The sequence below is a fragment of the Phascolarctos cinereus genome, unplaced genomic scaffold (assembly GCF_003287225.1).
Source record: "Phascolarctos cinereus isolate Bilbo 61053 unplaced genomic scaffold, phaCin_HiC Scaffold_4;HRSCAF=312, whole genome shotgun sequence".
NCBI classification, from domain to species: Eukaryota; Metazoa; Chordata; class Mammalia; order Diprotodontia; family Phascolarctidae; genus Phascolarctos; species Phascolarctos cinereus.
The window spans coordinates 278,611,422-278,626,611 of NW_027555847.1; positions in this window are offsets into that span (position 1 = coordinate 278,611,422).

Here is a 15,190-nt window from a genome sequence, read left to right on the forward strand (position 1 = left end):
ACATTCAATTGGGTATGGAAATCTGTCTTAACCTACAGGAAAATAGGGGGAGAAGGGGACAAGAGAGCAGGGGGGTGATAGAGAGGAGGGCAGGTTGGGAAAGGGGGTAATCAGAAGCAAATACTTCTGAGGAAGGACAGGTCAAAAGAAAGAATAGAATAAATGGGAGGGCAGGATAGGATTAAGGAAAATAGAGTTAGTTTTTCACAACATGTCTACTATGAAAGCGTTTTGTATAACTGCACATGTATAATCTATATTGAGTTGCTTGCTTTTTCAGTGAGGGTGGGTAGGGAGGGAAGAAGGGAGACAATTTGGAACCCAAAGTTTTAAAAATGTATGTTTTTAAAAAAAGTTTTCACATGCAACTGGGAAATAAGAAATACAGGAAATGGGGTACAGAAGTCTATCCTGCCCCACAAGAAAATAGAAGGGGAAGGGGATAAGAGAAGGGGGGAAGATATAGAAGAGAGGGCAGACTAGGGGAAGGGATATTCAGAATGCATGCTATTTTGGGGTTGGGGGAGGGGTGAGATGGGGTGAAAATTTGGAACTCAAAATCTTGTGGAAATAAATGTTGAAAACTAAAAATAAATAAATTTATATTTAAAAAAAAAAAGAAAGTACAAGGTACATAGGAGCCCACAGCCCAGGAGAGGCAGAAGAAATTTATGCTTGAAAACCACAAAGGGGAGATTCAAGGAGGGTTTGGGGAAAGGAATGGACAGTCTTTTCCAGGAACAGGTGGGACACAGAAGCAGGATGTTTTGCAAGAACAGTTGATCACAAGCCTGGTTTGAGCCAGTTTGGTGGGGCACAGCTCAGCAAGGTCAGCCAGTGAACATCAGCAAAGGCATCTGTGAGTGAGCAAAACTTTGACTCACTGCAGGCTCCTGATTGGTTCCTTTCGCTTTATGTAAATGTAAATATGTTTACTCTGTGTCCAGCGCATTTGCCTGGTAAGGTAAATCATAGAAGACATAGGAGACTCAGAAGTACTTCCACATATGATTGTAGCAGCCCCACTTTTCTTATTGACATCTTTCCATGAAGTTCCCCTTCTCTTTTATTCTTTTTTTTCTTTTATATCTCCAGTTTGCACTGCTGCACACAAGCCCTTATCCCTGTGGGCATGAGGCCTATAGAACTCTTTCTGTCCCCATAGAAATTTCTCAGTAGGAACTTGACATTGTGCTGAAAAGCTTCCATTAAGGGCATAGGCACTCCTTGCTCATGTTACATGAGAACTTGAAGGTTTATCATGCGGAATTGGGATTACAGTTGTTTTTCTTGGCCCTACATGGGAGAATTAGAAGTGGGTGAAAGGAATATACAGCTTTGGGCTCAGTGTAAGAAATACTTGCATATAATGAAAACTGTCTAAAAAATAGAATAAGTTGATTTGGAAAGTAGTAGGTTTCTTCTCACTAAAAGTCTTCAAAAAAGGCTGGCTGACCACTTGGTCATTTGGTAGAGGGGATTCTCTGTCAGGTTGCAATAGATAGTTTTCGAGGTTCCTTCCAACTGTGATAATCCACAAAATGAAGTTAAGGCTGTCTATAATAGATGCTTCTTCTTTTTCTCCTCTCTCTCTCTTCTTCTCTTACAATCCAGCTTAAGACTTCATCATTCTACCATAATTACTCTTTCCAAAGTTACCATTTATTTCTTAATTGCCTGACCCAACGGCTGTTTCTCAAGCTTCATTCTTCTCTACTTCTGCTTTGACACCACTGATAACTCTCCTCCTCTCCTTATTCCTCTCTTCTCTTTAGGTTTTCTCCTGTTTCTCCTCCTGCCTATCAGACGATTCCTCTGTCTCCTTTGCTACATCCTCATCTAGATCATACCCTTGATTGTCCTACAGGCCTCTGTCCTGGGCCGTCTTCTTGTCTCCCTCTGTACCACTTGTTGATCTCATCAGTTTCCATGAATTTAACTATCATCTTCATGCTGATGATTCTCAAATCTACCTGTCCTGCCTCAAGTGTTCTGCTGACCTCCAATCTTGCATCTCCAACTGCCTTTCACATATCTCCAATGGGATATTCAGTAGACATCTTAAACTCAATATGTCCAAAACTGTATTCATTATCTTTCCCCCAAACATTCCCTCTTCCTAACTTCTCTATTACTATAAAGGTCAACACTATCCCTCCTGCCCAGCCCCTCAGGCTTGCAAACTAGGTGTCATGCTTGACTCCCCATTATCTCTCAGTCCCCATACCTGATCTCTTGCCAGGCACATAGTGGGCACTTAATAATTATTTATTGGCTGACTGTGTGCAGTGAAGATGAAATAGAAAATAGCTAATTAGCAGTATTGCAAAAACTACTTATGTCCCAAAACAGCTTGAATGTTGGACCTCCTAATTGAGTAGAGTAGTAATGATAAGTTACTATTCTTTTCTAATCATTCTACAGATACTATGACTCTTTTAATGCTTAGAATTCCCTTTTCTATGTGGGAACAGAACTTACTCTTTACCTTGCTTGTATTTGTATACCATGACTCCTTTATATCCCACCCTTCCCTACTCCTTTTTTCAGAAAGTAGATTAGAGCCAAAGGTAACATTATCACAGTGAGCAACTTTACTTAAGAAGGTGAGGTGGGGAGGAATAAGCCAATGAATGTGAGAATTTCAGCACCTAACTTTGCCCACTGAGGAGTCAGATTTTCTCCCAAACTTAACCTTGGGCAAACCAGGCAAGGAAAGGACAAAAATTGACACAGGTCATCAGTCCTTGTGGTCTCAGCTGAGTAGTGCCTACATTCCATGAATGGAATCATGAGGGAGGAAGCATAGTACGTATACCTGTTTGCACTGAGGAATTTGTTCTTGCTTAATCGTTTCAGTCATATCTAACTCTTCATGACCTCATTTTGGGGTTTTCTTGGCAAAGACGCTAGAGTGGTTTGCCATTTCCTCCTCCAGCTCATTTTTACAGATGAGGAAACTAAGACAAACAGGATAATGTGACTTGCTCAGTGTCATACAGCTAGTAAGTGTCTGAGGCCATATTTGAAATCAGGTCTTTCCTGACTCTAGGCCTAGCACTCTATCCACTGCACCTCCTAGCTATCCTTGAGGAATAAACTGAGGAATATACCCATGCTGTTATACATTTAGGGGGTAGCAGTGTAGGTCATTGCTAATGTATGAAATAACTGGACAACGAAGGCCCAAACTTTAGATCATGCTTGCTTTGGCCTTTCCTGATAATAGCGTGTAGATATCCCCGGCCTGGTTCCAACCTAATATGTGAATCTTTGAAAGCCTATTTCCAGCCATGTATAAATGAGAGGCTGGTTCTATTGGATGTTAAAAAGTCTTCTAATTGGTAGCAAAAACAGAAAAAACAACAAATAAAAGATTTTTTGTCATTAAATAGTACCAGTTCCTCAGTCATTCATGGCTAGACACAGGCTTCCAAAGTTCCACATATGAGATTAGAGTGGGGGTGGGGAATATCTCTGTATAACCCATTAGGAAGAGTGAATATGAGTATGATGTAAGGAATGAATCCACATTAGCCAATCCCTTCACTATTTTAGTATTTCAGACTTGCCCCCTTACAATATTGTAGACATAATGCAAGGAGAGAGAAGTAAGTTTTGAGGTCATACAGCAGTCATGTTTGGGGGTCTGTGCTCTCCTTAATATTTATTAGCATTCCCCTAATGCAGCTTCTTCCACTGCCCCTCCCTCTGTGGGGTAGGCCCAGGTCCCTCCTCCTTCCCTACTTCAACAGGGATTAGCTTTCTCTAAACTGAGACAAAGTTGTCCTTGGTATCTGATTGATCTGGCTTTCTCAATGTAGTTTCCTGGTCACTTGAGGGCATATAAAAAGTCCCAGCCAAAGGTAGTCCAGTCACTTTTCCATGGATTTCTGAAGAACTCATGAGCCCCAATGTTCTTTACCATATCCTGCCTTGAGGACCAGGTGAATTTCCATAGGAAGAGAAGTTGGGGGGGAAGAAGGTCTAAAGAAACCATGTACTACTGGACTCTTATTGTATATCCTTGCTGGATCAGGGCAAAGTCCATCTCCTTTTGTTAATTGTTCAATGACTAACATATTTTGTTTATCACAACATTTAATCTGAACTAAGACAGTGATGGTGTAAGAGCCACCTCTGGCAGAGTCCCTGATATTCGCAAGGTACACGTCTTGGTACTTGTATCCCACTCCTGAGAAATATCCCAAAAAGTAAGGGATGTGTTCCTTCAAGTATATATCATGATTCTGCTGGGAGTCATCTCCAAGAGTCTTGATCTATATCTGGCCACCGGACCCAGATGGCTCCTGAAGAGAAAGTGAGGCTGGTGACTTTGCACAGCCTTCCCTCACTTAAATCCAATTCATTTGAATGTCATGGCATCACTTCCCTGATGTCATGGTCTTCTTCAGGAACAAAAGACAAACAATGAATGAATGATCACGGTTCTGCTATTACATTACTAAACTGTCTAAAGGTCCAGGCACAGATAGGGATATAGCTATAGATACATACATATACCTACATGTATATATGCATATATAGTCACCTGGTACCTAAGCATATATGTACATATGTGTGTAGATATTCATATGCACATATACATATCCATGTATACATACATAAAAGAGGGAGAAGAGAAACGGATTACGCATTTAAATAGTACCTACTATGTGCTAGGCACTATGTTAGGGTTTTGTAAATATTCTCTCATTTGAGTCAAGAAATGGCCTGTGATAAATCTGTCTTCAGACTCAATGAAACTAATATATGCTTCCTGTGTTTTCTGAGGTGAATCCTAGCCCATTGAAGGATACTGGTGGCAGCAGACCATAATGCTTCTCTAAGTTTTTAAAAAAATAACTTTTATGATTCCTTTTGTGTTTTATATCACAGTTGTGACAGTTGTAATATACTGCTCTCCTCAACCAAATGACACCCTACTTTTCACATACACACACACACACACACACACACACACACACACACACACACAGAGCAGCTATGCAAAACGAACCACATAATGACTACATCTGATAGCATATGAAACATTCTGCATCTCCAGTCCCCAATACTCTACTGCAAAGAAGGAGGTGTTTCTCTGGGACCCATATTGATTAGTACAATTATTGCGTGTTTTGCTTTGTTTTAATGATATCTTTGCCTGCATTATAGTAGTCAATGTATATACTGTTTTCTTGGTTTTACTTTTTTCTCTCTGTATTAGTTCCTACAAATCTTCCCCCTTTTTCCTAATTCCTAATATTTGACATTTCTTTTGTCATAATAATATTCCACTACATTCATACAGTCTAATTTCTTCAGCCTTTTTCCAATTAATGAGCATCATCTTTGTTTCTAGTTTTTGTTGTCAGAAAAAAATGAGACTGTGACTATTTTGGCATTTATAGGGCTCTCTGACTTTAACCTCTTTGAGGGTAAATTTCTGCAGTAGGATCTCTGGATCAAAAGGCATGGACAACTAAATGACTTTTCTTGCCTAATCTCAACTATTTTTCAGAATGATTGGACCAATTCAGAGCTTTTCCAATAGTTCCTGTTGTTCCATAGCCTCTCCTACCCTGACTATTTCCTCCTTTTTTCTTCTTTGCCAATTTTCTGGGTGTGAAGTGAAACCTCTCAGTTGTTTTAATTTTTTATTTCTTTTATTAGTGACATAGCAAACTTTCACATGGCTGTTGAAAGTTGGCAAATTTTCTTTCAAAAACTGTTCATATCACAGACATATAAAACATATATAAATACATATACATATGTGCATATATGTATGCTTTTACAATTAGACTATTTTTCCTTGCTTCCAACCACCTTTTTACATCTAATTTTATATCCACAGCAATATTTTTATGGACTGTCTTCATACTTTTGTGATCATTTGCACTGAGTAAACCATTTCTGGATATCAGGATGTAATAACATCACAGGAGAGCAGAGGGGAAGCGAGCACGGCTTTACTACAACTGCAGATGTTTCAGGATCATTTTTCTCTCTTTTGCCCTCTTCCTTTCACTCCACATTTCTTCCATTCCAATGCCAAGTCAAAGTCATTGGTTGCTGGAGATAATGTGAGCTAGCAGACAGAAAACTTCAGCACCTCCTTACACAATCCCCTGAAGAACTTCCCTAACTCTGCAACAGCCCAGGGCCAAACTATGGCTGACAAATTAGACCCTTCACATTCCTAATAGAGAGAGGAAGCTGCAGAAGTGCATGCAACTGGGCAAGAACACATTAGGGTGAAGTAGTGTGGGGCCCTGGGTAGGCAGACTGTATGACTGCTACCACATTTGGCAACTGCACCAGGAAAGGAGAGGTGAACACAGGCAGGAGGAGAAGGGTACCACTCCTGCCACTAGCAGCTACCTTGGGGACTGGCAGTGCCCTGGGAAACTGTGGAGGGGAGAGCATGAGTCAGGTTACAAGACAGGGAAAGTCTGACCAATCCATATATCAACCAATCAATAAATAAACATTTATTAAGTGCCTACTGTGTTTCAGGTGCTATACTAAGTACTGAGGATACAAAAAGAGGTAAAAGGCAGTCCCTGCCCTAAAAGAACTCACAGTCTAATGGAGGAGACGACATGCAAACAAATACATATATAAAGCAAACTATGGACAAAACAAATAGGAAATTAATAGAGGGAAGGCATTACAATTAAGAGGGGCTAGTGAAGCTTCCAGTAAGATGGCATTTTAATTGGAACTTAAAAGGAAGCCAGGGAGGTATAGTCATAGCAGAGGAGAGACAGCATTCCAGGCATGGGGTACAGCCAGAAAGAATGCCTGGAATTGAGAGATGGAGTTTCTTGTTTATGAAACAGCTGGGAGGCCAGTGTTGTTGGGTTGAAGAGTCTGTGTTGGGGAATAAGGTGTAAGAAGACTGGAAAAAGTGTGTATGTAGGGGGGTAGAGGTAGTTTATGAAGGGCTTTGAATGACAAACATACCCTTTTGTATTTGATCCTGGAGGCAACAGAAGCTCATTGGAGATTATTGAGTCGGGGTGGAGGTAGGGGTGACATGACTGGTTTTAGGAAAATCATTTTAGTGGCTGAGTGGAGGCAGGTTTGGAGTAGAGAGAGGCATGAGGCAGGCAGAGCCACCAATAAACTATTACAATTGTCTGTTTGTAAAGTGATAAGAGGTGATGATGTCAGATGAGAGAAAGGGGCATATTTGAGAGGTGTTACAAAGGTGAAATCAACAGGCTGTAGCAACAGGTTGAAAGTGAAGAGTAAAGGATGATTCCTAAACTATAAACCTGAGTTTCAGAGAGGATGGTATTGCCCTCTACAGTTATACGGAAAGTGTGAGAGAGGCAGGGAGAATTAAGGAGAAAGAGAATGAGTTCTGTTTTGAATATATTGAGTTTCAGATGTCTACTAGACATCCAATTTGAGAAAGGCAGTTGGAGATTTGATACTGAAAGTCAGAGTGTTAGCAGGATGGCAGATTTGAGAATCAGCACAGAAATGTTCATTAAATCTATAGGAGCTGATGAGATCATCAACTGCTGTAGTACAGAGGGAGACAAGAAGAGGACCCAGGAAAGAACCCTGAGATACACCTATGGTCAGAAAGTGTGATCTGGAAGAGGATCTAGCAAAGGTGACAGAAAAGGATATGCCAGATAGGTAGATGGATAGCCAGAAGAGTGTGGCATCCTGAAAATCTAGAGAGAAGAGAGTATCAAGGAGGAGCAGTCAACGGTGTCACAGGCTGCAGAGAGGTCAAGGAGAATGAGAAAAGGCCATTGAATCTGGCAACTAAGAGACCCATTAGTAACTTTGGAGAGATCAGTTTCAGGGAATGCTAAGGCTGGAAGCAGGATTTTAAGAGGTTAAGAAGACAGCAAAAAGAATATGAAGTTAACTATTGCAGATGACCTTTGCCAGGAAGTTAGCTACAAAGATCAGAAGAGCTATAGGATGATAGTGGGGATGGAATGATCGAGTGACAGATTTCCTTTTTTTGTTTGTTTTTTTGTTTTTTTCAGAATGGGACAGACATGGGCATATTTATAGGCAGTAGGAAATAATCCAGGAGATGGGGAGAGATTGAAAATAAGTGAGAGTGGGAATAACAGATGGGGCAATCTGCTGGAAAAGATGGGGTGGAATGGGATCACTTGAACAAGTATAGGGATTGGCCTTGGTAAGGAGTAAGGCCAATTCATCACATGAGACAGAGGTGAAGGAGGAGAAAGGGGCAGAAGACACCTGAGTGATAGAAGATGAGGAAGAGCGGAGAAGTGAGAGCCCTTGGATACCAGAGTCATAGAGCAGGTGCTGGATTTGCTGAAGCTATTTGAATGGCTGAGATTAAGGCTGATAAATCCTCATACTTATCTTTCTCTATTTTTTTTTTGAGGAGATATATGCTATTTCCCCAAATCTCTGTTTCTTAAGAGTTTGCTTCCTGTTTAATTTTTGGTTTTAAAGCTGGAAGATAAATGTGGTTAACTATTGTATTACTGATTTAGGTGTTTCATTATTCAAATTCGATAGAGAAAATGAAATAGGGAGAGAGAGAAATATACTTTGTAACTGTAATTTATATTTGTCTGAGCAACTTTTCCTGGCTGAAGGCTCAAGCTGAACAAGAGAATTGATATATATTATTATATTATGTTATATTATATTATATTATATTATATTATATTATATTATATTATAATTTATATTATATTATATTATATTATATTATATTATATTATATTACATTACATTACATTACATTACATTACATTACATTATTATATTATATTATATTATATATTACACTATATTATAGTATATTACATCTCCCCAGAGAAGGAGAGAAAAAATGTGGACCCTGATCTTTCTAGACAGATGAGTAAACAGTTTTGGTGTAAGAATTGTTGGAAGGGGTGGCACCTTGACTACTTTCCTCTCAGTTGTCTTCCAGCAGCCAGTTTAAAAAGAAAATCATTTCTCCAGAGGGGTGTGGAGCCAAAGGAATGGCTAGAGAGAAAGTCATACCTGAGAGGAGGAGCTGAGAAGTGTGTGGCCAGGGAGAGGGAGTGGCACAGTTCTCACTAGCTCAGCCTACCTTATACTTGGCTAGATTAGGCTAAAACCTCAGACAAACCTCTGACACTTCTTTATCTGTGTTCCTTCAAGATTCAAATGTTTGAAAGGTTTTTTAAAATAATATTTTACTTTTTTCTCCCCAATTACATGTAAAAATTTTTTTTAACATTTGTGGTTTTAAGTTTTGAGTTTCAAATTCTATCTGTTCCTCCCTCTGTTCCCCCTCCCTGAGATGGTAAGCAATCTGATATAGACTATACATGTGCCATCATGTAAAATATTTCCATACTAGTTATTTTGTACAAAAAGATTTGAACAAAAAAAAAAGAAAAAATATGCTTCAGTCTGTATTCAGATAACATCAGTTATTTCTCTGAAGGCGGATAGGATTTTTCAACATGAATCTTTTGGAATTGTCTTGGATCATTGTATTGCTAAAAATAGTCAAAATCATTCAGCTCTTCACTGTACAATATTGCTGTTAATATGTACAAAGTTCTCCTGGGTCTGTTCACTTCACTTTATTCATGTACGTCTTTCTAGGTTTTTTTTTTTTTTGTGAACAAGTGTATTTCCCTTCATCCTATCCTGCCCTTCATTTATTCTATTCTCTCCTTTGACCCTGTCCCTCCTTAGAAGTGTTTGCTTTTGATTACTCACTCCCCCTATCTGCCCTCACCTCTATCATCCCCCTGCTGTCTCGTCCCCCTCCCCCAATTTTCCTATAGAGTAAGATAGATTTCCATACCCAATTGAATGTGTATGTTATTTTCTCCTTAAGCCAAATCCAATGAGAATAAGATTCACTCATTCCCTCTCACCTTCCCCATTTCCCCTCCACTGTAAAAGCCTTTTTTTTGGTCTGTTTAATGAGATAATTTACCCCATTCTACCTCTCCCTTTCTCCTTCTCTCTGATAATCCTCTCTCACCCTTTAATTTTATTCTCCAGATATCACCCCTTCATCTTCAACTCATCCTGTGCCATCTATCTATCTATATCTATCTATCTATCTATCTATCTATCTATCTATCTATCTATCTACATACATACATATAATATATTCCCTCCAACTACTCTAATTCTGACAAGGGACTCTTGAGTTACAAATATCATCTTTCCATGCAGAATGTAAACAGTTCAGCCTTAATAAGTCTCTTATGATTTCTCTTTCCTGTTTACCTCTTCATGTTTCTCTTGCATCTTATATCTGAAAGTCAAATTTTCTATTCAGCTCCGCTCTTTTCATCAAGAATGCTTGAAAGTCTTCTATTTCACTGAATTTCCATTTTTTCCTGAAGGATTATGCTCAATTTTTCTGGGTAGGTGATTCTTGATTGTAATTCTATCTCCTTTGCCCTCTGGAATATAATATTCCAAGTAGGGTTTTTTATTTTAATAATCCTGCTTGTTCTTTCTTATAGCACAATAATGGTCTCTTACAATCGTATATCATGATTTGTTCAGCCATTCCCCAAATGATGGGCATCCCCTCAATTTCCAATTCTTAGCCACCACAAAGAGCTGCTATAAATATTTTTGTACAAATAGGTTCTTCTCTCTCTCTCTCTCTCTCTCTCTCTCTCTCTCTCTCGTACACACACACACACACACACACACACACACACACACACACACACATACACCTCTTTGGGATACAGACTCAATAGTGGGTATTACTGGATCAAAGGTATGCACAGTTTTATAGCCTTTTGGGCATTCCAAATTGCTCTCCAGAATGGTTGGATCAGTTCACAACTCCACCAACATTAGTGTCCCAGTTTTTTCCACATCCTCTCCAGCAGTTATCATCTTCTGTTTTTGTCACATTAGCCAATTTGATATGTGTGAAGTGGTACCTCAGAGTTGTTTTAGTTTGCATTTCTCTAATCAACAGTGATTCAGAGCATTTCTTCATGTCTGAAAACTGTTCATAGTCTTTGACCACTTATGACCCGTATTTTTATAAATTTGACTCAGTTCTTCACATATTTGAGAAATGAGGCCTTTATCAGAGACACATGATGTAAATCTTCACACACACACACACACACACACACACCCCTGCCTCAGCACTCACACACACAGAGTTTTCTGCTTTCCTTCTGATTTTGGTTGCATTGCTTTTGTTTGTGTGAAAACTTTTAAGCATTAGTCAAAATTATCCATGTTACATTTTGCAAAGCTCTCTATATCTTGTTTGGTCCCAAATTCTTCCCTTATCCATAGATCTGATAGGCAAATTATTCCACGATCTCCTAATTTGCTTATGGTATCACCCTTCATATGTAAATCATGTACCCATTTTGACCTTATCTCAGTATATGGTGTAAAGTATTGGTCTACACCTAGTTTCTGCCATGCTGTTTTCTAGTTTTCCTAGCAGATTTTGTCAAATAATGAGTTTTTGTCGCAAAAGCTTGGATCTTTGGGTTTATCAAACACTAGATTATTATGGTGATTTACTATAATGTATTGTGTACCTAATCTATTCCACTGAGCCACCGCTCTATTTATTCACCAGTGTCAGATTGTTTTTGATAATTACCACTTTATTACCCAGTTTGAGATCTGGTACGGCCAGACTACCTTCCTTCACATTTTATTTTCATTAATTCCTTTTATATTCCTGACCTTTTGTTCTTCCAGATGACTTTATGATTTTTTCTAGCTCTATCAAATAATTTGTGGTAGTTCGATTGATATGGCACTGAATATGTAATTTAATTAATAAGTAGAATTGTCATTTTTATTATATTGGATTGGCCTACTGATGAGCCCTTTTTCTTTTCCAGTTGTTTAGATCTGAATTTATTTCTGTGAAAAACATTTTGTAATTGTGTTCATATAGTTCCTGGGTTTGTCTTGGCAGGTCAACTTCCAAGTATTTCATATTTTAAATGGAATTTCTATTTCTATTTATTGTTGCTGAACTTTAATGGTAATACATAGAAATGCTGATGATTCATGTGGATTTATTTTGTATTCTGCAACTTTGCTAAAGTTATTAGTTATTTGAAGTAGTTTTTTAGTTGATTCTCTAAGTATACCATCATACCATCTGCAGAGAGTGATGGTTTTGTTTCCTTATTGGCTATTATAATTCCTTCAATTTCTTTTTCTTCTCTCATTGCTATAGCTAGCATTTCTAGTAAAATATTGAATAATAGTGATGATAATGGGCATCTTTGTTTTCCCTCTCATTTTAATGGAAAGGTTTTTGGCTTATCCCACTACAGAATGATAAAATCATTGCTGATGGTTTTAGATAAATATTACTTACAATTTTAAGGTAAGCTCCATATATTACTATGCTCTCTAGTGTTTTTTTTTTTAAATAGGACTGGATGCTGCATTTTTTCAGACGCTTTTTCTGTATCTACTGAGATAATCATATGATTTCTGTTGGTTTTGTTATATCAAATTGATATGGCCAATTATACTGATAATTTTTCCAATACTGCACCAGCCTTGAATTCCTAGTATAAATCTCACCTGGTCATAATATATGATCCTTGTGACATATTGCTGTAATCTCCTTGCTAATATCTTATTTGACATTTTTGCATCAATATTCATTAGGTAAATTGGTCTATAGTTTTCTTTTTCTGTTTTACCTCCTCCTGGTTTAGGTATCAGCACCATAATAGTGTTGTAAAAGGAATTTGGTAGGACTCCTTCTTTGTCTATTTTTCCAAATAGTTTAAATAGTATGGGGTTTAACCATCTTTAAATGATTGGCAGAATTTGCTTGCAAAGTCATCTGGCCCTAGGATTTTTTTCTTAGGGAGTGCATCAATGGCTTATTCAATTTCTTTTTCTAAGATTGGCTTATTTTCCTCCTCTGTTAATTTGGGCAATTTATACTTTTGTAAATATTCATCCATTTAATTTACATTGTCAGATTTATTGGCATATAATTGGGCAAAATAGCTTCTAATAATTGTTTTAATTTCCTTTTCATTGGTGGTGAATTCAGCCCTTTGATTTTTGATACTGGATATTTGGTTTTTTCCTTTTTTAAAACAAATTAACCAGTGGTTTATTTTATTATTGTGTTTGTTTGTTATTTTAATAAAAGCAGCTTCTAGTTTTATTAGTTCAATTGTTTTCTTATTTTCAATTTTATTATTCTCTCCTTTGATTTTCAGAAGTTCCTTTATGATGTTTAATTGGAGATTTTTAAATAGTTCTTTTAGTTGCATATCCAATTCATTGATCTGCTTTTTCCATTTTAATTTTGTAAGAGTTCAGAGATACACATTTTCCCTACATACTGCTTTGGCTGGATCGCTTAAATTTTGGGATGTTGTCTTATTGTTGTCATTCTCTTTAATGAAATTATTGACTGTTTCTATGATTTATTTGTTGACCCACTTATTCTAGATTCTTCACTTTCAAATTAATTTTTAATTTATCTATCCACTGCCCTTTATTGAATGTAATTTTGTTGCATTATGATGTGAAAAGGATGCATTTAATATTTCTGCTTTTCTGCATTTGTGAGGTTTTTTTATGTCCTAATACATGCTGAGTTTTTGTGGAGGTGTCCTGTACAGCTGAGAAAAGGCACATTCCTTTTTATTCCCATTAGATTTTCTCCAAAGATCTATCATATCTAACACTTCTATAATCATACTCACCTCCTTAACTGCTTTCTCGTTTATTTTTTGGTTAGGTTTATCTACTTCTGAGAGGTGAAAGTTGAGGTTTCCCCACTAATATAGTTTTATTGTCTATTTCCCTCTGTAACTCATTTCACTTGTCCTTTAAAAAGATAGATGCAATACCATTTGCTGTATATATGCTTAGTATTGATATTGTCTATACTACTGTTTAGCAACTTTCCTTTTTAACTCTTTTAATTAGATCTATTTTTGCTTTTGCTTTGTCTGAGATCATGATTGCTACTCCTGCTTCTTTTTTTTTTTTCACTTCAGCAGAAGCATAATAGATTCTGCTCCAACCCCTTATTTTTCAAGCGGTGTGTCTCTGTGCTTCAAATGTGTTTCTTGTAAATAACATATTGTAGGATTATGGATTTTTATACATTTTGCTATCTGCTTCTGTTGTATGGATGATTTCATCACATTCATATTTATAGCTATGATAGTGGTATATTTCCTTCCTTCCACCCTGTCCCTCCTGACAAGTGTTTTATTTCTGATCACCACATTCCCCAATTAGCATCAGTCCCTTCTCTTATTCACATCCCTTTTTACTTCCCTACATGGTAAGATAGATTTCTATATCAAATTGCGTGGATATATCATACCATCTTTGAGCCAATTCTGATGACATTAAAGTTCAAACATTGCTTGCCACTCTCATCCCCCATCTTTCCTTCTACCATAATATTTTATGTGAGTTAATTTACTCCATTCTAACTCCCCTTTCCTTTTTCTCCCAGTGCAATCATCTTTCTCAACCTTATTTTGGGGGGATATCATTCCATCATAGTCATCTCACAAACACACCCTCTTTCTATGTATACTCCTTCTAATTGCCCTTATAGTGATAAAGTTAAGTTACAGATATCATCTTGCCATGTAGGAATATAAAGTTTAACCTTATTGAATCTCTTGTATTTTCTCTTCCTCGTTTCTTTTTTACCTTTTTATGTTTCTCCTAAGTCTTGTATTTGAAGATCAAATATTTATTTAGCTCTAGTCTTTTAATTAGAAATGCTTGAAAGTCCTCTATTCCACTAATATCTTGTTTTTCCCTGAAGGATTATGCTCAGTTTTTCTGGGCTGGCAACTCTTGGTTGTAATCCTAACTCCTTTGCCTTCTGGAATATCATATTCTAAGCCCTCTCTGGTCTTCAATGTAGACTAGAACCTATTAAATCCTGTGTGAACACCTTTAAAAAGACTGCAGTACGATAATTAATTCCCCGCCTGAGCTTCCTTTTACTTTAGATAGTTGTATTGGAGGCTTCTTTTATGCCTCCTTGCTCCTTAGGACCATGATGATCTTTATCATTTGCTAAGTCAGGGTAAGGGTTTTGTTTTGTTGCCTTTTAATAGCTCCTGAGTCAACAGAAACAAAGGGACTAGGGAGAAATGGCACACTAAAGATGACCCAGGAGAGTGAGGTAGCAATATGATCT